Source organism: Mytilus edulis, chromosome 9 (assembly GCF_963676685.1).
Source record: "Mytilus edulis chromosome 9, xbMytEdul2.2, whole genome shotgun sequence".
Taxonomy (NCBI): domain Eukaryota; kingdom Metazoa; phylum Mollusca; class Bivalvia; order Mytilida; family Mytilidae; genus Mytilus; species Mytilus edulis.
Window position 1 is genome coordinate 53,836,958 of NC_092352.1, and position 27,255 is coordinate 53,864,212.

At 31.1% G+C, this 27,255-nt stretch overlaps 2 long non-coding RNA genes across 2 annotated transcripts; both read right to left on the reverse strand.

Annotated features, from left to right (window-relative positions):
* Window positions 1-366: 366 nt before the first annotated feature.
* On the reverse strand, window positions 367-5,050 carry LOC139490362 (uncharacterized). The gene is made up of 2 exons (XR_011656301.1): window positions 4,915-5,050; window positions 367-456 (listed from the first exon to the last, which is right to left on the reverse strand). It is a non-coding gene; the product is annotated as an uncharacterized lncRNA (long non-coding RNA).
* A 7,193-nt stretch (window positions 5,051-12,243) lies between these two features.
* On the reverse strand, window positions 12,244-27,073 carry LOC139488587 (uncharacterized). Its single transcript, XR_011656044.1, has 6 exons — window positions 26,843-27,073; window positions 23,550-23,689; window positions 23,054-23,315; window positions 14,998-15,078; window positions 12,685-12,850; window positions 12,244-12,332 (listed from the first exon to the last, which is right to left on the reverse strand). It is a non-coding gene; the product is annotated as an uncharacterized lncRNA (long non-coding RNA).
* Between the last annotated feature and the right edge of the window lie 182 nt (window positions 27,074-27,255).

Here is a 27,255-nt window from a genome sequence, read left to right on the forward strand (position 1 = left end):
TATAGATCAACGATAGATCCATTTAAATAAGACTCTATTATTAAATGATGAAAGATCCATTTAGTGCACGTGGTGACACAGACCTTCTAATCTTTATTCACCTGAAAAATACAAATTATTATTAATATTATCATTATTATCATGATGAATTATTTTTTTTATAATTATTATTATTATTATTATTATTATTATTATTATTATTGGAGTAATAGTAGTAGCAGTAGTAATTTAAAACTCAATATAATGAATTATAATTTTTTTTTGTAATTATCAGTTACGTTCCGATTCTATCAAAATTGTCATTAGCATCTCGTTTTACTCTGTTAAATTCAAGTCGTCCTGAATGTGGTAGACCTAGTTGTTGTCCACTAGCTGTTCCTGCTAAAACTGATATAAGCATTATGAACATCGCACACAGGATCTTGACTATTTTCATCTTGCAGAGGATTTGCTCACCTAAAGGATATACAAAGTATTACAATGTATGATATAATTTTCCTGCGCAAGAATTTTCGATTATATCACCTTCATCTTAACGATCAAATTGGAACATGAAAAAAAAATAGTTTGGTGCTGTACTTAAAATTGCATTCAAATATATTAAATTTCTCTCTTTTTAAATGATCCTGCTTTGGTTCAGACATTGTAAATAAATTTTCTAAATTTTCTGTTTTAAGCGTAGAAATTTTTTTGTGACTTTATAAATGAAGTTAGGGTGATTTTCAATTGAAGCAGGTGCTAAAGAGATGTGTGACCCGCCATGACATTTTCAGGCATATGTAGATATTACGTCAAAAGTTCTGTAAACCATGAACGTTACGTCACATTAGTATTTGTGCTCTGTACATGACATTTTTCTAATGAACATATAATTATCAAATATCAACTATATTGCTATACAGGTATTTCATTGTTCTCAAAACATCGCCAATGATACTATATTCACAGTGCATTTACCATAAAATATGTGTGTATCACTGGAACAGCCAATAACAAGAATACATAATACACATTCACGAATGTAGCCATATAATTTTTAGGGTTAATGGTATCTAAATATAATTATATTTCTTTAAGTACTTTATATAAAATATTACTTCTGTAAGTGAAAGAGGGAACAAAAGCTTGCCTAACAACCACCCCCTATCCCCCAGGCATACATAAAATTAGTCTTGGTGCACTTTTTATCAATTTTATAATTATTACTAGCTCATTTTAAGAAAACCACTCCAAATAATACAACAATAATCCATCATTGGAAGATTATAACTATTATAAAAATAATTGTTTTGAATCAATATTTGGAAATGTCTTGATCTCAGAAATAAAATGAATTCTAGATGATATTGATGAACATAAGTAAATAATATGGCAGATAAGAGTCAACACTTAAATGTTTTTCAATATATGATTTTTGGAGAATATTATTCTGAAAAGTTAGAAATGGTTTTGCTTGATGAAAACTCAGCATTTGTCTTGTAACGATAACCATACATTTAATTTTACGCGAATTTATGAATATGTTATTCATGCACCATTTTTCAACACATTGGAGTTCATCATGTACTTGTATCTGCATATCTGCAATACTCTTCTCTGGTGTATGCATAGTTGTGTCATCAGCATACACGTCTGTATTTCACTTTTTTATGAATATATATAATAAAAGGTAACTAATGTACAAAAGAAATAAAATAGGACCAAGGATTGACCCCTGATAAATATGTTATCAGAATATTATTACTTATATGACTTATATGGACTTGCTGTGGGTTTCTTTCAAATGTGATTTAAAAAAAAAAAAAAACCGTACTGTCATGGAAACCATAAATTTGATGGATTTCTTTTATTTAAAACTTCACAAGCAACAAATCAAAAGCTTTTTATATAATCCAGGAGAACTGTCATATCGATATTTTCATTATTCATTTCGTGAAGTCATCTATAAATGATGTTAATGCGGGCAATTTGAAAAGAAGGATTATTTTTAAAACCAGACTGGATGGGTGATAAATTTGAAACTCAGTCAAATAGTCATACAGATGTTTAGAGCAAATAAAAATGCATAATCGTTTCTTTTTCACAGTGTAAGTGCAGTTATACTACTAAACAAGTCATAAGAATTACACTTTATTCTGTAGTAAAATCATGAAAATAAAAACATCTCTGTTTAATTTTTCACAATTGATATTCTTGATAACTTCACGTAATTTTCATTATTTTTATTAAACATTTCAACATAACACTGTCTCTCATTATACATATTTTTTCTCGCTATTGCCTGCATGAATATGTTCAGTATTTTAGTTTCCGTATAAATGCAAATATCATTAAGGGAATGAGTCGGGCGAATGTTCTAGTTATGTAAATTCTAATTTTCTAAATGTAATAAAATCGTACACATTGTATATTGTAGTGTTCTATCCACAGCAAATTTATTGAAATTGTTTTGTTTTATACAGGAACCAAATGAATATAAAGTTTCTACATATTTTTTTTCTTCACCTCATTCAATGATATTTCCAATTTTTATCCATGGTTTTGTTTAATTCTGAGTTATTCCAAATTCTGTAATGAAATTGAAAATGAAAATGTGTAATGTGTTGAAGAGACAACGACCCGACCAAAGCGTAAAAAACAGTGCTGGATTGGCTAAATATGACTCAACGATTGAGGTAAGATAATTCTAATGCATAGTACTGAGATATAATTTAGATAGCAATTGTTTTTATAGCAGTGACATGTGAAAATAAAATATAATACAATTTTTGATTACTGAACGTACAATGTCCAATTAGTATTGTTCTGATATAAAGTCGTAGAATGTAGTTTCATTTTATAGTTGTACAATTTGGATTTCAAATATAAAATATCTTCACTTTTATCAAGCATCGACATCGACCATTATAAGAATCAAACGACGATTTGTGTATGTTAGGTCCAGTTGATTTATCTAAGAAGATAGACGTTAAGATATGTGATGAATTATTAAGAGTCCAAAATATTCTAAATATCCATGTATATGAAGAAATATATATCATTATTTCAATTTTTGAATTTGCGTCAGACGCGCGTTTCTTCTACAAAAGACTCACCAGTGACGCTCGAATCCAAAACCGTTTAAAATGCCAAGTACAGTACGAAGTTAAAAATCATCGAGAACCAAAAATTCCAAAACGTGGTGCTAAATACAGCTCAGGTAGAAAAACAATAGAATTATAGATATTCAAAGTGTTATCTAGTAAACAAAAAGATCAGAAACTTTTTTTTAGGCCGTGTTCACATTGACCTAAACTTAGTGTTGTGTTATCCACACATAAACTAAACATAATTACGTTCTCATTGATAAAACGCAATGCTTACATGTAGTTTAAATCATGTTTTGTCTACATGCAGTCGATAGTCGATGTAGGCCTTGTGTAGGTTAAGTGTACTCAAAACTAGGCATTCAGAACTTTAATTTTCCAATGTTTATTTTAAAAAAAAATATATAAAATTGATACTTATAACACTTATTAATAAAGTTCTTTACAGAAATATTTGTCTAAACTTGATATATTTATTTGTTATAAAAACACTTTACGTAGCCTTATTAATCTCTAATTAGGACTCATCCATCATCATAGCCGGACACATAATTCATTTGAAAAGGTCTTTTCGAATCGACTGGACGTACACACTGACAGAAATATTTGCCACTGTTTTTTACTCAAACCACAATTCACTCATAAATGAATTACTGAAAAAGGTCGGGGTAAATTGTTTGTTTGTGTAGTATCTCAGATCCGTTAAAATACAATTAAAAATAAGAAAAAAAACATTACCCCCTCCCTTTACCAGATACACCTTGGAGAAAAAAATACCATTTGAAACAAACAAAAAAGATAGAAATGTAGTGATCCTTTACATCGCAGTTCTTTTTCTTCGTCTGTAAGCACTCTGATGCAGCCTACGTTTTAAATACGTAATCGAGACATCTTTAAACTACTGCAAATTAACCACAATGATTTTTTTAAAGGAGCCACTATTTTACAAGGGTGTGTGGGGGGGGGGGGGGGGGTGTTCCGAGTCAGAATTGTTTGTCGCGCGTAAGTTTATATTTAGTTTTTTTTTCGATGTAATTCAATATTAACACTATAATGTATTGGGAAACTTTGGATTCAGAATATTTGTTCATTCTAATCATCTGTAAGACCCGATTCTTTTTTTAAATCAAACTGTGGAAAAATCCACCCCCCCCCTCTTTTTTTAAAGTCAAATGGTTGTTCTCTAACTGCTAGAAAAGTTGTCCGAAAATTTGAATTCGGTTTTACGTATTAAACATTTAAATGACATATAGTTTACAAGTGTGAACAAATCTTATGTACAGGTAACAAATCTTATGTATATGTTCCTTACGTCATAACTACAATCCCCTTCCCTTTCATGAATGTGACCTACCGAATTAGACTTTTTACCGGATTTGTTATCACATAAGCAACACGAAGGGTGCCGCATGTGAAGCAGGATCTGCTTACCCTTCCGGAGCACCTGAGATCACCCCTAGTTTTTTGGTGAGGTTCGTGTTGTTTATTCTTTAGTTTTCTATGTTGTGTCGTGTGTGCTGTTGTTTGTTTGTCTTTTTCATTTTTAGCCATGGCGTTGTCAGTTTGTTTTAGATTTATGAGTTTGACTGTCCCTTTGGTATCTTTCGTCCCTCTTTTAACAAAGTGTATAGATGTGAACAAATTAAATGTGAAACTAGTGTACATTACATTGAACCAAAGGTAAACATGTTTACTGTACATGGCGTTTGGTGTGAACACGGCCTTAGTATGATTAAGTTGGTGTAGCATGGCAGATCTAAAATATATATTAAATGATATATAAGTTATAAAGCCAAGTAAAAATAATATAAAATCAACAGACACTTACAAATTAAAGACTGTTTTCAGATCGTTCATTCAATTTTCTCTGTCGAAGTATGTGTGAGGAAGGTAAACTACTTTACCTTGATTACTTACTTTGCTGGAAAAAAGTACTGACCGATTTTTTTCTGCTTTTGTTTGAATTTGAAACTATTCTATTATGCAAAAAATTATTAACAAGATGTCCATGATGTCAACGTGTTTGCAATCATATATTATTTGAACTCATGAGTTTTCATTAATAAAATCATTATAATTGCATCATCGTAATAGATTCATCATCTTTTTCTATAAAAGCCTTATATATACAATTACGCTGCATATGTTATAATTGGTAGAGACCTACACAATTCAACCTTGATATCATAGTCAAGTCAATGAAATATTAAATTTCAGTGTCAATACTATCAAGAGATAAACATATCACATATATTTGTCACCGTACGGCCAACATCTTGAGCAAAATCCATATCGCATATAATGCTATATTAGACTTTGACCGATTTTTATCCTTAAACAAATAATACTTCGAATACAGCCTTTACATACATCTGTACTAGTAGCCAGATTTAAGTCTGAAACGGTCATTTTGGTCTGATCAAGTCTTGATCGGCTTAATTTACCGCTAGGAAAAAAACGTTAAGACCTGTTTAGACACTCAGACTCTTTTCAGATATACCGTGTTAAGTCAGATCAGTCGTGTCAAGATAAACAAGACAGATTCTTCTAGCATTCAAATAAGACTTGATTAGATCACGTTCAGACCAAATAAGACCAAAGGTAAACAATCTGTTTGGTAGCTGTAAGATCGTGTTCAGTCGTGTTAAGATTTTAAATATTTTGAATAAAACGGACCACACTTGATATGTTTTTTATCAGGGGTTACTCCCCTTTATGAATAGTTTTTGAAGAAAAGAAAATAAATTAAGTAAATTTATATGGAATAGAACACTACAATACACAATGTTTTTTAACAAATCATTTCCAAATTTTGTATTAAAGATTAGCCATGGTTTTGTTTAATTCTGAGTGATCCTAAATTCTATAATAAAATTGAGAATGTCAATGCGTAATGTGTCAAAAAGACAACAACCCGAACTAAGCGAAGAAAACAGTGCTTTATTTGCTGAAAATGAGTTCATTATTTTTGTGATTTTACTTTTTTTATAGCAATTGTTTTGGAGTAGTGACATCTGAAAGAAAAACTTTATAATATTATTTTGATCTGAACTTCCAATGTCCAACTAGTATAGTTTAGACAAAAACATGTAGAAATTTCGTTTAATAGTTGCATATATAGGAAGATAAACCCTACAATTTGGATCCCAAATATAAAATATCTCCATTTTTATCAATCCTCAACATAGAATAGGAATCATACGACGTTTTTTGTATGTTATGTCCAGTTATTTAAAGTAAGAATCCAAAAAAGTTAAAAAAGCCAAATAAAGTACGAAATTGAAGATCATCGAGAAACAAAAATTCCCAAAAGTCTTTCCAAATACAGCTACGGTAATATAATCCTCAGGTAGAAAAACCTTAGTATTTTAAATGTTCAAAGTTCTATTTAGTAAACAAAACGATCAGAAACAATATAAGACATGTTTCATAGTCTTACTAAGTTGGTAGATCTAAAATGTATTTTTTTTTCATAAGTTATAAAGCCTGGAAAAAATATTATAAAAATCAACAAACACTTACAAATTAAAGACTGTTTTCAGATAGTTCTTTCAATTTGCTCTGTCGAAGTATATGTAGAGAAGGTAAACTACTTTACTTTGGTTATATACTGTGTTGGTAAGTACTGGCCGATTTTTAATGCTTTTGTTTGAATTTGGAATTATTCTTTTATGCATAAATTGATAAACAAGCTGTCGAAATGTTTACAATAAAAAATTATCTGAAATCGTGAGTTTTCATTAATAAAATAATTAGAATTGTATCATCTTAATAAGTGCATCATCTTTTTCTAACAAAGCCTTATATTAACAATTACACATGTTATATTTGGTAGAGAACTATATGATTCAACCTTTATATGATAGTCCAGCCGACGACATAACAAATTACATTTTCTAAAAAGATAATGACTCAGACAAACAAACAATACCAGTCTAGACTATCAAATGATAAACATAGCAGAAATATTTGTCACCGTACGGTCTACATCTTGAACAAAATCCATATCGCATATAATGCTATTCTAGAATTTGACCGATTTTTATCCTTAAACAAATAATACTTCGATTATCGCCTTTAGATACATCTGGTATCTTCGATGAAAAGGTTTGTCCGTACCAACGTTTTTGAATGTACTAGTATATACATCGTCCCTCTTTATAAGTATATGGAGATGCCCGGTGTTATGATTGACAATGTGACAAATTTCCGAGAGGAAAAAAAACAAAGAACAAAGATGTCAATGATAACCAGTACCCATACGGTCTTAAACAATAGAGAGAACCCACTCCGTACAGCAAGTTTAAGCAGGAATCAGTGAAACACTATATGATGAAACAACCCAATCAAATGAGAGAACATCAACAATAACGAACAAACAAAAACATACCACAGGAAGTTAATACAATCATCACAAACCAACAAGAAATATCTAAAAAAAAATATTTGTTTTGTATATGCTGCAAAAACATCGGTGACAACAAAATTCATGAGAATGAAAAACACCCAAGTATAGAAAAAAGTAAAATCAGAAAAATAAAAAACTCCAAGGAAAATTAAAAAAAGGAAAGTCCTTAATCAAATGTCAAAATCAATGGCTGAAACAAGTCAAACGAATTGATAACAACTGTCATTTTCCTGATTCGGCACAGGGATTCTCTTACGTAGGAAAAGTTGGATTAAACATGGTTTTATAACTAGCTAAATCTCTAATGTGTATGATAATTAATCACCCAGTTCATTTGTATGATTTTAGTTGAAAGCAACTATGTGCACAGGATTTAGTTGTTTCACAAAGTTTGATTGAAAAGAAAGTCCGATATAGTAAGTTGCACTATAACTAACACAATTCTATTTTAGTATTTTTGTGATTGTAATCGAATATATCAAATGACATAATTAGAAAGTTATCTTTATCGTTTTTATCTAAATTTATTTTTTTGTGGCGTTGTTCCATTCGTGTTACAGACGCACACTTCGTAATTCTATTATGCTGTTTTGTGTATTGTAAAATACACAAATTATTTAAGTTCATTGTTACTCTGTGGTTAACATGTTGAAATGTACTATCATATTGTTTATTTATGTATTTCTGTCTTTGATGTTTTTGCATGTATTTGTACACTGTTTCCGCCATGTAATATCGTTGTCATTTTAGCGGTATACTAGGTTTTTTTTACATTGCCATAAAGTAAGAGTTTTGGCTAGCCACAAAACCAGGTTCAAACCTCCATTTTCTCAAATTGTCCTATACCAAGTCAAGAAGATTGCAGTCACTATCTAATAGTTTGTTTCTATGAATGTTGCTTTATTGTTTTTTGTGTTGTCTTTTGTGTTCTTATAGTTCGATATTTTCCTTTTATAGTTGATGTTATTCCCTCGGTTTTAGTATTTAACCGGGATTTGATTTCTCTCAATCGATTTATGACATTTGAACAGCGGTATACTACTGATACAAAAAAGAAGATGTCTTTATGTATGAAATTCAAATCAAATTTCATTATATATACTACGAATATATTTCGAATTCATACTTAAATCTTTCAATATCAAATAAACTTCTTTTGCAGCCCTCAAACGAAGCATATGTTGCTAAAAGAAGTGGTCAAATAAATGTTAAAAATACAACTGGTACAGTTGGTAAATTACCAAACATTTTATACGCTGCTAATCTTGTACTGACGAAACCTATCACACAGCATGTTGATCTATCATTATATACTTCCATTTTTCTAGACACGTTGAAAATTGCCAAAGTGGCATCCATTCATAAAAAAAATGATTTTGAAATGTGCTAAAAACCAGTTATTGTTTTGCTGGCAATATCTAAAAGAAATGAAACAGCCATAGAAAATCAACTAACTAAACACTTTGATAATATTTCGATCATTTCCTTTTTGGTTTTACAATTGGACTATGGCTGTCAGTCAGTATTACTTTAATAAAGGCAACAGTAGTATAGCGCTGTTCGAAAGTCAAAAATTGATTGAGAGAAAACTAATACGGGTTACAAATTAAAACTAAGGGAAACACATTAACTATAAGAGAATAACAACTAAACAACAGTAACACTGGATTGCAAAAAAAAACAAAACAAAACACACACACATAAACAAACTATAAGAAAACATCTGCCATTTTCCTGAATTGGTACAGGACATTTTAAAGGAAAATGGTGGGTTGAACCTGGTTTTACGGTTAGTCAAACCTTGCCCTTTTATGGCAATGTCAACAATAACACTTAAATGACAACATTATATGACAGGACTTCAGTACAAATAAAGAACATTCAGGAAAGAGAAATACACAAACAACACAATGGAACATTTCGACATTCTTATAGTTTTCAAAGGTACCAGGATATTAATTTAATACGTCAGACCCGTGTTTCGTCTACATGAGAATCATCAGTGATGCTGAGGTTGGAAGATGGGAAAAGGCACGTGATTATAATAAAGACAAAGCAAAACATTTAGGTATTTTGGTCCTCCATGCTCTTTAATTTCGTACTTTATTTGGCCTTTTAAACTTTTTTGGATTCGAGCGTCACTGATGAGTCTTTTGTAGACGAAACGCGCGTCTGGTGTATATACAAAATTTAATCCTGGTATCTATGATGAGTTTATTTAGCAGCAATATTGATGGATCTCAGTAAAGCTTTTGACTGTCTTTTACATTATCTTCTTCTTTGTAAATTGATAAATATGACCTTATAACCCATCTTCTTTTGAATTGCTCAAAAGATATCTTTCGAGGAAAATACAGTGTGTAAAAATATGTCAGAATATCAGTCAAATGCAAGATAACTACATAGGTGTTCCTCGGGAATCTAAACTAGTTCCTGTATTATTAAATGTATTTATAAATGACATCTTTCTTGTTGTCAGAATTAAATCCTAAGGGGAAAATAGTAACTTCCTAATATCGTTGTTCTCTTTCAACAAAATGCAGGCAAACAGAGATTAATTCCTGACAGTTGCCATGGATAAAAAATAGATTTAGCATCTAAATAGAACTGCATGACAACTAAATTTACTAAAAAGAATCGGCACCATCCCACCAGACTTTCTAAACTTACAATAGACCACTCATTTATCTTGTCAAACCTCAGCTATTGTCTTCTTATACATGACACTTCTGCAGTGAGCAAAACACAACGAAAATACAAGGAAATACAAGAAAGAGTACTCCAGATTCATTCATGATTGATGACGACTACAAAAAAAACTTATGATTCACTCATTGAACGTCTAAGCTACCACGACTGAAAATCACTCCTCGCCTCAATCCAAAATATAGAATGTCTTCCTTTTTATCAAATATCGACATAGAACACATTGTTATAACCTTGCGACGATTTATGTTTTTGTATGTGTTAGCCTGTCCAGTTTATTAATGTAAGACGATAGACGCCAATATATGTGATGAATTACTAAAAGTCCAAAACATTCCAAATATCCATAGAAGAGTAAACAAAACGATCGTAAACAATATAAGACATGTTATATTCCTTTTAAGTTGTTGTAGCATGGCAAATCTAAAATGTTTCTAAATAAATTGCTTTTCTGAGCAGTGGAAGCAAAAATGAAGACGATATTTGAGCTTGGTACAAGTCTGTACATTTGCGGTAAACAAGGAGTTTATGAATGAAACAACGTATTACAGATAAAATGCTAATGCAAAAATTATTCCCACATGTAGAAAATCAAAGAGGACGAACTCTCATTTATTTTGCAATTGTAAGGACATCCATAGACCATGAATAATGCAGATAAATGTATATACACCTCGTACTAACAATTATCAAATCTAGTTTCATTTTGATTGCACTTCTGTTGACTTTAGAATGACAACCATGAGTCAAATAGATTATAGCACATCAGCGTAGGGACCATCATACTTAAGCGTAAATCATCACATTTCAGCGTTACCATCGCACTTCAGCCTTCCAATCTCACCTCTGAGTTCTACATATATATAGTTTCCAAATATGTATTTATTTATTTGTATTATAACTGTTTCTGTTTTGTCTTTGTAGAAACTGGAAACGATCCAGAATCAACAAGAGCAATCTCATACAATTTGAAAAAAAAGGCGAAAGATACCAAAGGGACATTCAAACTCATCAGTCAACATTAAACTGTCCTACGTTAGGTGGATGGTTGGAATCCCGCTAAAATGTTTAACCCCGTCACATTCTATATGTATATGCCTGTAGTAAGACAGGAGCCTGTAATTCAGTGGTTGTCGTTTGTTTATGAGTTACATATTCGTTTTTCATTCTTTGTTTTACCATAAATTAGGCCGTTAGTTTTCTTGTTTGAATTGTTTTCCATTGTCATTTCGGGGACTTTTAGAGCTGACTGTGCGGTATAGGCTTTGCTAATTGTTGAAGACCGTATGGCAATCTATAGTTGTTAATTTCTGTATCATTTGGTCTCTTGTTGAGAGTTATCTCATTGGCAATCATACAACATCTTCTTTTATATTTTAACAACACAAAGGCTACACAAAACAAAGAACTACAGACAAAAAGACAAACAACAGTACACAAAAGTTACATAGAAAACTTAAGACAGAGCAACACGAATTTTACCAAGAATTGGTGGTGATTAAATCGCTGCGAAAGGGTAAGCAGGCCTGCTCCACATGTGGCACCTGTCGTTTTGCTCGTGTTAGTACAAACCCGGTAATAATTCTTTTTCGGTAAGTCAAATTCGTGGAAAAAGGTAAAGCGATTGTACTTACGACAACATATATGCTATCCTATTATCCGTAAAACGAATATGACATAACGGAATCAACATTCCTGAACAATTATCGAACAATCTTGGCTATAATAACTGCAGACAGAATATCCCCTAGGTCTAAATGACAATTTGATAGAACAAGCTTAAGGCAACATATCTTAAACTTATTCTATCGAGATCACGAATATTGTTGATAAAAATCAACATGATAATAGGTTTCGTGGCAAACGTCTCAATCGAAACAAGATTTGAACATCATATAAATCATACTGTTGATAATATCCTGTCACTTAAAAACAGTGGTAGACATAAATTATTGTGTTAACTGGGTCAAATACCAATTTTGGAGAGCAGTTCGGACATATGGAAAAGTATCACTAAAGATGAAATAAAAACAAATATATAGATCAACGAGAAATAGATTTAATTAAGCTTCCATTATTAAATGATGAAAGATCCAGTTAGTGGTGTCAAAGACCATCTCATCTCTATTCACCTGAAAAATACAAATTATTATTAATATTGTTATTATAATTATAATAAAAGAAATTGAATGATTATTATTATTATTATTATTATTATTATTATTATTGTTATTAATATTATTATCATTATTGTTATTAATTATTATTATTATTATTATTATTATTATTATTATTATTATTATTATTATTATTATTATTATTATTATTATTATTATTATTATTATTATTATTATTATTATTATTATTATTATTATAGAAGAAGAAGAAATAGTAGTAGTAGTAGTATTATATTATAGTATTATAGTAGTGGTAATTCAAAACTCAACATCATGAATAATCATTCTTTTTGTAATTGTCAGTTACCTTCCTTTATCATCAGTGTTGTCATTAGCATCTCGTTTTACTCTGTTAAATTCAAGTCGTCCTGGTGGTGGATGTCCACTAACTGTTCCTGCTAAAACTGATATAAGCATTATGAACATCGCACACAGAATCTTGTCTATTTTTATCTTGCAGAGGATTTGCTCACCTAAAGAATATACAATGTATTATAATGTATTACTAGTATAAAATTTTTCTGCATAAGAATTTCCGATTATATAATCTTCATCACATAGGATCAAATTTGAACATGAAAAAAAAAAACAGTTTGGTGTTGTAGTTAAAATCACATTCAAATATATTAAATATCTCTCTTTTTTAATTATCCTGCTCTGGTTCAGACACTGTAAATACATTTTCTAAATTTTCTGCTTTAAGCGTAGAAATTTTTTGCGACTTTATATATGATGTTAGGGTGATTTTCAATTTAAGCAGGTGCTAAAGAGATGTGTGACCCGCCATGACATTTTCAAGCTTATGTAATTATAACGTCCACGTGAACTATGAACGTTACGTAACATTAGTATTTGTGCTCTGTACATCACATTTTTCTAATGAATATATAGTTATCAAATATTACTAAATTGCTATACAGGTATTTCATTGTTTTCAAAACAACACCAATGATACTATATTCACAGTGTATTTACCACAATATATGTGTGTAACACTATAAAATATTACTTCAGTAAGTGCAAAAGGGAACCAAAGCTTGCTTAAAGCCGTCCAGCACAAAATTAGTCTTGGGGCACTTTTCGTCAATTTTATAATTCTTACTAGCTCATTTAACTTCACGCGCAACAAATTAAAAGTTTTTTTTTAATCTAAGAGAACTGTCATATCAAGATTTGCATTTCATGTAGTCATCTATAATTTGTATCAATGAGGGCAATCTGATATGAATGGTTAGGTTTGAAACCAGACTAGATGGGTTTAAAATTTTAAACTCAGTCAGAGTCATGCAGCTGTTTAGAGCAAATGAAAAATGCCGCATTGTAATTAAGTCACAGTGCAGTTGATATAAATTATAATCCTGGTACCTTTGATAACTATTTATAGTATCAAAGTAATAAAAGATAATCTTAAAGAATTGAACTATATTCTGTAAGAAAATTATAAAACAAACGCATTCTGATAGAACTTTATTAATACAAAACTTCACGTACTGAATAAATCGTGTGAATGTTATAATTATGTAAAATCTATTTTTCTAATGTAATATTATAAAATTGATTGTGTATTTTAAAAGTGCAATATCCTTAACTAAAGTTAAGAAAAAAGATTAGCAATTTTTCGTTCATTTGTTTTTGAAAAAAAAACCAAAACGAATTAAGTAAATGTTCATGGTATAAAACACTGCAATACACAATGTTATTTAACCCATCATTTCCAAATTTTATATTAAAGATATACCATGGCTTTGTTTAATTCTGAGTAATTCAAAATTCTGAAATATAATTGAGAATGAAATGGGAAATGTGTCAAAGAGAAACAACCCCACCAAAGCGCAAAAAACAGTGCTTGATTGACTGAATATGACTCAACGATTGAGTTGAAATAATTCTAATGCATAGTACATGTAGTACTAAGATAATTTTGATAGCAAATGTTTTATAGTAGTGACATCTGAAAATAAAACACAATAGAATTATTTTTCACTGAACGTCCAATGTCCAACTAGTATAGTTCCGACGAAAGCCCGTAGAATGTAGGAATTCCCTTTAATAGTTGCATGTATAGGGAGATAAACCATTAAATTTGGATCTCAAATATAAAATGTCTCCATTTTTATCAAACATCAACAAATAAAATATATCAATAATCCTACGACATTAATTGAATGTTAGGCCCAGTTATTCAATGTAAGAAGAGAGACGAGCAGATATGTGAGGAATTAAGCGGAGTCAAAAATATTCCAAAGATCCATGTATATTAAAAAAACTCATCATAAATACCAGGGTTTCAATTTTGAATCTGCACTAGAAGCGCGTTTCTTCTACAAAAGACTCATCAGTAACGCTCGAATCCAAAACAGTTAAAAAGGCCAAATAAAGTACGAAATTGGAGATCACCAAGAAACAAAAAAAATCCTAAGGTGTTTCAAAATACAGCTGATGTAATCTAATCCTGTGATAGAAAACCCGTAGTATTACAATTATTCAAAGTTTTGTGAGCAAGTAAACAAAAATATCAGAAACAATATACGACATTTATCATAATCTTGCTAAGTTGTTGAAGCATTGCAGATTTGTTTAAAGCCTTGTAAAAATAATATAAAAATCAACAAACACTTACAAACTAAAGACAGTTCCTTCAATTTTCTCTGTCGAAGTATGTGTGGTACGGTGAACTAATTTACTTTGGTTATATACTTTGCTGGAAATTAAAAAAGAACTCACCGATTTTTTTATGCTTTTGTTTGAATTTGAAATTATTCTATTCTGCATAAATTGATCAACAAGCTGTCAAAGTGTTTACAATAAAAAATTATCTGAACTCGTGAGTTTTCATTAATAAAATCATTAGAATTGCATCATCGTAATCAACACATCATTTATTCCGAAGAAAGCCTTATATATGAACAATTACGCTACACAGTTTATATTTGGAAGAAACATAATAACCTTAATATGATAGTCCAGCCTATGACATAACAAGTTTAAGTGCAATTTAAATTACATTTTCTAAAAGGATAATGACTCAGACAAACACACAATACAAGTCGAGACTATCAAATGATATAAATATTAGAAATATTTGTCACCATTCGGCCTATATCTTGAGAAAAACCCATATCGCATATAATGCTATACCAAACTTTGATCGATTTTTATCCTTTAACAAATAATACTTTGATTATCGCAATTATATACATCTGGTATATTTGATGAAGAGGTATGTTCGTACTAACGTTTTTGATTGTACTAGTATATACATCGTCCCTCTTTATAAGTATATGGAGATGCCCGGTGTTATGATTGACAATGTGACAATTTTCCGAGAGAAAAAAACAAAGAACAAAGATGTCAATGATAACCAGTACGCATTCGGTCTTAGACAATGCAGAGAACACACTCCGTACAGCAAGTTAAAACGGGAATTAGTGAAACACTATAAAATGAAACAACCCAAAAGAGAGAACATCAACAGAAACGCCATTCCTAACAAACAAAGAAAGCACCATCCAAAAAATAATCATACCACAGGAAGTTAATAAAATAATCTCAAACCAACAAGAAATATTTAAAAAAAAAATTTTGATTTGGAAGAAAGGCCGGCATGTAACACTATGACTAACACAATTCTATTTTATTATTATCATAATTGTTATCTAATACATCATATAACGTAACATTTGAATTCATTTGTACTCTGTTTCCGTTTTGTACTATTGTTGTCTTTTTAGTGGTATATTTAACATTGCCATAAAGTGTAGAGGTTTGGCTAGCCACAAAACCAGGTTCGAACCACCATTTTTTACTCAAATTGTACCAAGTCAGGAATATTGCAGTTGTTATCTAATAGTTCGTTTCTATGAATTTTGCATTGTTGTGTTTTTTAGTTTATTTGTCTTCTGTTCTGTTATTTCGTTATTTTCCTCTTTCACTTGATGTGTTTCCCTCCTTTAGTTTTTAACCAATTTTTTTTTTCTCTCAATCGAATTATGACTTTTGAACAGCGGTATACTACTGTTGCCTTTATGTTTAAAAGTCGCATCAAATTTCATTATATATACAACGAAGCTATTTATAATAGATATTTACATGTGTCAATATCAAATAAACATATTTTTGAGCCTACAAACGAAGCATCTGTTTCTTAAAGAATTGGTATACTAAATGTTAAAAAGGCAACTGGTACAATTGGTATGTTACCAAACATTTTACACGCTGCAAATCAGGTAGTGATCACACAGCTTGTTAAGTTATCATTATATACTTAATTCTATACACGTTTAAAACTACTAAAGTGGCACCCATTCATAAAAAAATGCATGCTTAAAAGGGCAAATTACATAAAGTTCTTAAAGACCATTGTTTTTCCGGTAATATGTAAAACATTTAGAACAGCCATAGAAATTCAACTAACTAAACACTTTGATAATATTTCGATCATTTATTTTGGGCATTTTGATAGGGCTTTGGCTGTCAGTCAATATTTTTTAGGCAACAATATTATATACCGCTGTTCGAAAAGAGGGACGAAAGATACCAGAGGGATAGTCAAACTCATAGATTAAAAAAATTAAATTGACGAAGACATGAAAATGAGGCCAGAGGAATCATGTCAGACAGACATATACAACTTACAGCAGGATCTGCTTACCTTTACGGAGCACCTGATATCACCCCTTGTTTGTAGTGGGGTTCGTTTGCTTATTCGTTAGTTTTCTATGTTGTGTAATGTGTTCTAATGTTTGTCTGTTTGTCTTTTTCATTTTTAGCCATGACGTTGTCAGTTTATTTGCGATTTATGAGTTTGATTGTCCCTCTGGTATCTTTCGTCCCTCTTTTACAATCAGTCCATATAACAAATATATGTGACCTATTGCTTATAGTTGAAGAGAAACAGACAAAACACAAAAACTTAACACTGACCAATGATCCTTCAAAATGAGATCAAGGTCAAATTAAAGGTGCGTGACTGGCGTGTACATCATAAAATATGTCAATACACCAAATATAGTTGATCTATTGCATATAGTTTTAGAAAAAAAGACCAAACTTAAAAACTTAATTTGACCACTGCACCATGAAAATGAGGTCAAGGTCAGATGACACCTGCCCGTTAGAGATGTATACCTTACAATCATTCCAGACGCCAAATGTAGTAGACCTTTTGCATAGAGTATAAGAAAAACAGACCAAAACACAAAAACTTAACTATAACAACTAAACCATGAAAATAAGGACAAGGACAGATGACACCTTCCAGTTTGAAATATACACCTAACAGCCCTTCTATAAACCAAATATACTAGACCTATTGCTGATAGCATCTGAGATATGGACTAGACCACCAAAACCTAACCTTGTTCACGGATCCGTGAAATGAACTTCAGGTCAAGTGAAAACTATCTGAAGCGTATGAGGACCTTACTAGGTACGCTACTACAAAATACAGTTATACTATTACTCATAATAAGAGAGTAATTAATATTGCAAAAATTCTGATCTTTTTTTTCAAGTAATAACTAAACCAGGACAATGAGGTCAATGACAATGGTCATGTGACAGACGAAAACTCCGTAACAAAACGAATCTACATACAAAGTATGAAGCAACCAAATCTTTCACCTTCTACAATACAAACATTTTAAGAAGTTAGCTAACGCCACCGCCAGATCACCATCACTTTGTCAAGCTTTCTGCGACAAAATCTGCAGGTTCGACAACCCAATATTGGGTTAAATCTGGTTTTTGCAGCTAGCCAAACCTTGTGCTTTTATAGCAATGTTAAAAAATAATAATAAAATGACAACATTACATGACAGGACTACAGTACAAATAAAGAACATCCAGGACAGAGAAATATATAAATACAATGGAATATTTCGACATGCTAATAGTTATCATAGGTACCAGGATAATAATTAAATACGTCTAACGCATGTTTCTTCTACATGAGAATCATCAGTGACGCTCTGGTTGGAAGATGGGAAAAGGCACGGGATAATAGTAAACACTTGGTAGCAATATTGATGGATCTCAGTAAAGCTTTTGACTGTCCTTAACATTATCTTCTTCTTTGTAAATTGAAAAAAAAATAACCTTTCAGCCCATCTGCTCTTGAATTGCTAAAAAGTTATCTTTCGATGATAATACGGTGCCTAAAAGTATATCAGTATCAGCCAAATGCAAGATAATTACAAAGGTGTTCATCAGGAATTCAACTTACCTCCTGTTTAACGTATTTATAAATGACATCTTTCTCCTTGCCTATCATGAATGTGACCTACCGAATTAGACTATTTATCGGATTTGTTATGACAAGCGCAACACGACTGGTGTCACGTGTGGACCAGCATCTTCTTACCCTTTTAGAACACCTGAGATCAACCCCAGTTTTGGTGGGGTTCGTGTTGCTTTTTCTTTAGTTGTATATGATAAGTTGTGTCATGTGTGCTGTTGTCTGTTTGTCTTTTTCATTTTTAGCCATGTTGTCAGGTTATTTTCGCTTTATGAGTTTGACTCTCTGGTATCCTTCGTCGTCTTTCTTGCTGTCAAACACAGTGAGTTATATAACTATGCTGATTCTAACACCCTCTCTCAATCTGGTACTACTGTTGAATCAGTAATTAAACCCTTAGGGGAAAATAGTCACTTCCTAATATCATTGTTCTCTTTCAACAAAATTCAGGCATACACAGATAAATTCCAGACAATTGCCATGGATAAAAAAAACACACTCAATATCTGGCCTTCAAGCTAAATGGATTTAGCATATATAGAGAGCTGCATGACAACTAAATGTACTAAAACGAATCGGCACCATCTCACCAGACTTTCTAAACTTACAATAAACCACTCATGTATCTTGTCAAACCTCATCTAGTGTCCTCTTATACATGACGCTTCTACAAAACACAGAGAAGATAGAACAAAATACAAGAAAGAATACTCAAGATTCATTTATGACGACTACAAAAACATTTCTTACGATTCGATCATTGAATTGTCTAAGCTACCAGCACTGAAAATCAGAGAATAAGAACTATAGCATTAGACATTTATAAAATAATCAATCTATTAAGTCCAAAATTCCTATATAATTAAACAAATTATAATTTGGATCACAAATATAAAATGTCTTCATTTTCATCAAATATCGACATAGAACATACTGTAATAGCCATGTGACGATTCATGTATTTGTATATGTTAGCTTGTCCAGTTTATTAATGTAAGACGATAGACGCCAATGTATGTGATGAATCACACGAAGTCAAAAACATTTTAAATATTCATAGAGGAGTAAACAATATAAAACATTTTATAGTCCTTTTAAGTATTTATAACATGGCAAATCTAAAATATGTCTAAATAAGTTGCTTCGCCTAGCGGTTTTGCACACGACCACAGAGGCCTTACCCTGAACAGTGGAAGCAAACATGGAGACCATATTCGCGCTTGGTACAGGTCTGAATTTGGATTGTAATTAGATATTTGACACATAATAGGTTTTAACACAGAATAATTGTAGTCAAACAACTAAGAATTGGTTGTAGGATTTGAATCTATGTTAATTTTTTTTTTTGCTTTTGTGCAATATATTCTGCTGTTGCAGATTGATTCCCCCCCCCGAAAAATACGCTATGCTTAGCGAAGTCCACACACCCCACTAAAAAAATATTTCACTATGCTGTTGCGAATTCTCCGAGAGTCCCCTGATATGGGTTTTCAGCTTGGGTGTGAAAGTATGGCTTGTGTACTTCCGTTCATTACACATATCCAAAAGCTGTCATAATAATGCTAAGTATATGATAAATTACATAAAAATGGATTTGCTGTGGTTAGATGTTGATGTTGATAAAAGAGGGACGAAAGATACCAAAGGGACAGCCAAACTCATAAATAAAAAAATAAAAAAAACTGACAACGCCATTGCTAAAAATGAAAAAGACAAACAAACAACAGCACACATGACACAACATAGAAAACTAAAGAATAAACAACACGAACCAAATTATCCATATTGATGTTACTATTACATTTTATCACATACGGTAGCCACAAACTGTAGTCAGCTATCAGTCAATAATACATAAGCAGGAAATATAAAGAAGGAGAAAAAGGATGGAGAAACTGCTAATCAATTACTTTCAAATCGAATGGTTATTTATAAAAATAAAATATTTAAACCCTTACCAAAACCAAGAATATGCCCAAACATGTACAACTACCATTTTATGTAATACAAGATAGATTTTTTTCTTGTGGTTCAAACGTTTTTTATATTGATTTCAATGTGAGGGTACCTACCTTCCATCTTTTTTGACAGTTTTTTTTACCTGTATTTATATGGAAAATGATAGAGGATGTATATATTGTTGTAGGACTTTGAACAGCGGTAGTATTCCGAACCGCGTTGGTAGTCCGAACCGCAATGGTCACGTTGCGGTGTGATGATTTGACACTTAAGTGCGTTTCTGATCTCGCTGAAGTGAGATGGTGTCATGGTGACGCCATTTTGTTAATAGCTACGCCGAACTGCGATCTTGGTAACGCTGATGTGCTATGGTCTTCACAAACTACAATTTGCAATGTTTTTCATGTCGATGTAGTTGTCAATGTGTATGTTAGAAATCGTATTCCAGTTTTTAAGTTCACAAGATGCTTATAAACTTTTTAAACTACGGAAAACGATACGGATTTGTTGATAGGGGAGAGATAATCTTCTGTAGCAAAGTAATTTTTTATATACGAAAGATTCTGTTTTACGAAAGTTTGGGCGTGACATTTTTCAATTACAGACATCTCATCATTGTACATTTGCGGTAAACATGGAGTTTATGAATGAAACAACGTATTACAGATAAAATTCTAATGCAGAATTATTCCCATATGTAGAAAATCAAAGAGGACAAACTCTCATTTATTATGCAATTGTAAGGACATCCATAGACCATGAATAATGCAGATAAATGTACATACACCTTTTACAAACAATTATCAAATCTAGTTTCATTTTGATTGCACTTCTGTTGACTTTAGAGTGACAACCTTGAGTCAAATAGATTATAGCACATCAGCGTAGAGAATATCATACTTCGGTGTAAATCAGCACATTTCAGCGTTACCCTCACACTTCAGCCTTCCAATCTCACCTCCGAGTTCTACATATATATATATATATATATATATATATATATATATATATATTCATTTGTATTAAAACTGTTTCTGTTTTCGAGTTTTTGTAGAAATTCGAAACGATCCAGAATCAACAAGAGCAATCTCATACAATTTGAAGAAAAGAGGCGAAAGATACCAAAGGGACATTCAAACTCATGAGTCAAAACTAAACTGTCCTAGGTTAGGTGGATGGTTGGTATACCGATCAAATGTTTAACCCCATCACATGTTTAATGGATATGCCTGTAGTAAGACAGGAGCCTGCAAATCAGTGGTTGTCGTTTGTTTATGAGTTACATATTTGTTTTTCATTCTTCGTTTTTTAACATAAATTAGACCGTTAGTTTTCTTGTTAGAATTGTTTTACATTGTCATTTCGGGGTCTTTTAGAGCTGACTGTGCGGTATAGGCTTTGCTAATTGTTGAAGGCCGTACGGTGACCTATAGTTGTTAATGTCTGTGTCATTGTGGTCTTTTGTGGATAGTTGTCTAATTGGCAATCATACCACATCTTCTTTTTTTATATTTAACAAGGATTTGGGATGATTAAGTTGCTGCAAAAGGGTAAACAGGCCTGATCCACATGTGGCGCCTGTCGTGTTCCTCGTGTTAGTACAAACCCGGTAATAAATCTTATTCGGTAGGTAAAATTCGCGGAAAAAGTTAAAGTGATTGTAGTTATAACAACATATATGCTACCCTATCATCCGTGAAACGAATATGACATAACAGAATTGACATTCCTGAACGATTCTCGAACAATCTTGGCTAAAACAACTGCAGACATCAAATCCCCTAGGTCTAAATGAAAAGTTGATAGAACAAGCTTAAGGCAACATACCTTAAAGTTATTCTTTCGTGATCACGAATATTGTTGATAAAAATCAACATAATAATAGGTTTCGTGGCAAACGTCTCAATCGAAACAAGATTTAAACATCATATAAATTATACTGTTGATAATATCCTGTCACTTTAGAACAATGGTAGACATTAATTATTGTGTAAACTGGGTCAAATACTAATTTTGGAAAGCAGATAGGACATAGTGAATTACATGATACAAGCAGGTTGTATGAATGTTCGTGTATTACTACAGCATTTAGACACCGTAGGCTGTTCCTTTTCTATAAACCTGACGATAATAAACGGATTTATCTAAAAATGTATATGTTAACAGATTATTGATTTAATCAACTTATCGAGTATATCTAATGTCCCTGTCATTCAAAACTGCATACCTCTTTATTTTTATAACACAAAAAATAGAAATGATTCTCCTCTATATTGAGATTGTGCATCACTGAATTGTAGATATAATTAAAATCAACAGACATACAACAGTACCTAAAAACACAACAAAGAAAACCAAAGAATGAGCAACAGGAACCGCATTAAAAACTTGGAGTGATCTCGTAACTGCTGTAGGTCGAGTAATTTGTGAAAACAGCAAAGAAAAGTGCAATAAAGATATTATTTTAGGAAAAAAATCTAACCTGGAAGGGTAAACAAATCATGCTCCACATGTGACACCATTGTTGTTTGATATTTATATGAGTTGCAGCAAATCAATTTACAACCTTATTTTTCAAGAAACAATTTGCCACTAGAATGTTAAAACAAAAAGGTATCACTAAAGATGAAATAAAAACAAATATATAGATCAACGATAAATCCATTTAAATAAGCCTCTATTATTAAATGATGAAAGATCCAGTTAGTGCACGTGGTACCACAGACCATCTAATCTTTATTCACCTGAAAATACAAATTATTATTAATATTATCATGAATTATTTTTTTTATTATTATTATTATTATTATTATTATTATTATTATTATTATTTTTTTTTTTTTATTATTATTATTATTGAAGTAATAGTAGTAGCAGTAGTAATTTAAAACTCAGTACAATGAATTATATTTTGTTTTTGTAATTATCAGTTACGTTACGATTCTATCAAAAGTGTTGTCATTAGCATCTCGTTTTACTCTGTTAAATTCAAGTCGTCCTGGTTGTGGTAGACCTGGTTGTTGATGTCCACTAGCTGTTCCTGCTAAAACTGATATAACCATCATCAACATCGCACACAGGATCTTGACTACTTTCATCTTGCAGAGGATTTGCTCACCTAAAGGATATACAATGTATTATAATGTATGATAAAATTTTCTGCGTTAGAATTTCTGATTATATAACCTTCATCTTAACGATCAAATTTGAACATGAAAAAAAAATAGTTTGGTGCTGTAGTTAAAATCACATTCAAATATATTAAATTTCTCTCTTTTTAAATGATCGTGCTCTGGTTCAGACACTGTAAAAAAAATTCTAAATTTTCTGTTTAAAGCGTAGAAATTTTTTTGTGACTTTATATATGATGTTAGGGTGATTTTCAATTTAAACAGGTAATAAAGAGATGTGTGACGTGCCATGACATTTTCAGGCTTATGTAGATATTACGTCCAAAAACTCTGTTAAACATGAACGTTACGTCACATTAGTATTTGTGCTCTGTACATGAAATTTTTCTAATGAACATATAGTTATCAAATATCAACTAAATTGCTATACAGGTATTTCATTGTTTTCAAAACATCACCAATGATACTATATTCACAGTGCATTTACCATAAAATATGTGTGTAACACTGGAACAGCCAATAATAAGAATACATAATACAAATTCATGAATGTAGCTATAGAATTTTTAGGGTAATTGTATTTAAATATAATTATATTTCTTTAAGTACTTTATATAAAATATTACTTCTGTAAGTGAAAGAGGGAACCAAAGCTTGCCTAAAGCCCACCCCCCTCAGCATATATAAAATTATTCTTGGTGCACTTTTTATCAATTTTATCAGTATTGCTAGCTCATGTTAGCAAAACTACTCCAAATAATACAACAATAATCTATCAGTGGGAGATTATAACCATTATAAAAATAATTTTCTTGGATCAATATTTGGAAATGTCTTGATTTCAGAAAGAAAATGAATTCTTGATGATATTGATGAACATAAAAAAAAAAAATATGGCAGATAAGAGTCAACACTTGATTTTTAGAGAATATTATTCTGAAAAGTAAGAAATGGTTTTGCTTGATGAAAACTCAGCCTTTGTCTTGTAACGATAACCATACATTTAATTTTACGCGAATTTATGAATATGTTATTTCATGCACAATTTTTCAACATATTAGAGTTCATCATGTACTTGTATCTGCATATCTGCAATACTCTTTCCTCATGTATGCATAGTTGTGTCATCAGCATACACGTCTGTTTTTCACTTTTTTATGAATATATATAATGGAAGGTAATTTATGTGCAAAATAAATAAAATAGGACCAATGATTGAGCCCTGAGAAATATGTTATCAGAATATTTATTACTTATATGACTTGTATGGACTTGCTGTGGGTTTTTGTCAAATGTGATTTAAAAAAAATAAACCGTACTGTCATGGAAACCATGAATTTGATGGATTTTTTTTATTTAAAACTTCACAAGCAACAAATCAAATACTTTTTATATAATCCAGGAGAACTGCCATATCGATATTTTCATTATTCATTTCGTGTAGTCATCTATAAATGATATTAATGCGGGCAATTTGAAATGAAGGATTATGTTTAAAACCAGACTGAATGGGTGATAAATTTGAAACTCAGTCAAATAGTCATACAGATGTTTAGAGCAAATAAAAATGCCAAATCGTTTCTTATTCACAGTGTAAGTGCAGTTATAGTAGTAAAAAAGTCATAAGAATTGCACTTTATTCTGTAGTAAAATTATGAAAATAAAAACATATCTGTTTAATTTTTCACAATTGATATTCTTGATAACTTCACGTAATTTTCATTATATCTATTAAAAGAGGGAAGAAAGATACCAAAGGGACAGTCAAACTCATAAATCTAAAACAAACTGACAACGCCATGGCTAAAAATGAAAAAGACAAGCAGAAAAACAATAACTACACATGACACAACATAGAAAACTAAAGAATAAACCCCACGAACCCCACCAAAAACTAGGGGTGATCTCAGGTGTTCCGGAAGGGTAAGCAGATCCTGCTCCACATGTGGCACCCGTCGTGTTGCTTATGTGATTACAAATCCGGTAAATAGTCTAATTCGGTAGGTCACATTCATATTAAACATTTCAACATAACACTGTCTCTCATTATACATATTTTTTTCTCGCTATTGCCTGCATGAATATGTTCAGTATTTTAGTTTCCATATAAATGCAAATATCCTTGAGAAAATGAGTCGGGTGAAAGTTCTAGTTATGTAAATCCTATGTTTCTAAATGTTATAAAATTGTACATATTGTATATTGTAGTGTTCTATCCACAGAAAATTTATCAAAATTGTTTTGTTTTATTCAGGAACCAAATGAATATAAAGTTTCAACATATCTTTTTTTCTTAACCTCATTTAATGATATTTTCAATTTTTATCCATGGTTTTGTTTATTTCTGAGTTATTCCAAATACTGTAATGAAATTGAGAATGAAAATGTGTCCCAGAGATAACAACCCGACCAAAGCGCAAAAAAACAGTGCTGGATTGGCTGAATATGACTCAACGATTGAGGTAAGATCATTCTAGTACTGAGATAATTTTGATAGCAATTGTTTTTATAGTAGTGACATCTGAAAATAAAACATACTAGAATTATTGTTTACTGAACGTCCAATGTCCAACTCGTATAGTTCTAACATAAAGTCGTAGAATGTAGAAATTTCATGTTATCGTTGTACAATTTGGATCTCAAATATAAAAATATCTTCATTTTTAGCAAGCATCGACATAGACCATTATCAGAATCATACGACGATTTGTGTATATAAGGTCCAGTTGATTTATCTAAGAAGATAGACATTAAGACATGTGATGAATTATTAAGAGTCCAACATATTCTAAATATCCATGCATATGAAGAAATAGATATCATGATTTCAATTTTGAATTTGCGTCAGACGCGCGTTTCTCCTACAAAAGACTCACCAGTGACGCTTGAATCGAAAACTGTTAAAAATGCCAAGTAGAGTACGAATTTGAAGATCATCGAGAACCAAAAATTTCCAAAAGTGATGCTAAATACAGCTAAGGTACAAAAACCTTAGAATTTAAGATATTCAAAGTGTTATCTAGTAAACAAAAAGATCAGTCTGATTAAGTTGGTGTAGCATGGCAGATCTAAAATATATATAAAATAATAAATAAGTTATAAAGCCAGGTAAAAATAATATAAAATTAACAAACACTTACAAATTAAAGACTGTTTTCAGATCGTTCCTTCAATCTTCTCTGTCGAAGTATGTGTGGAGAAGGTAAACTACTTTACCTTGGTTATATACTTTGCTGGAAAAAAATACTGACCGATTTTTTTTCTGCTTTTGTTTGAATTTGAAACTATTCTATTTTTCTATAAAAGCCTAATATAAACAATTACGCTGCATATGTTATGTTTGGTAGAGACCTACACAATTCAATCTTGATATAATAGTCAAGCCGACCATGCGGAAGACATAAAAAATTTCAGTGAAATTTATATTACATTTTATATAATGACTCAGACAAACAAACAATACAAGTCTAGACTATCAAATGAAATACATATCAGATATATTTGTCACCGTACGGCCTACATCTTGAGCAAAATCCATATCGCATATAATGTT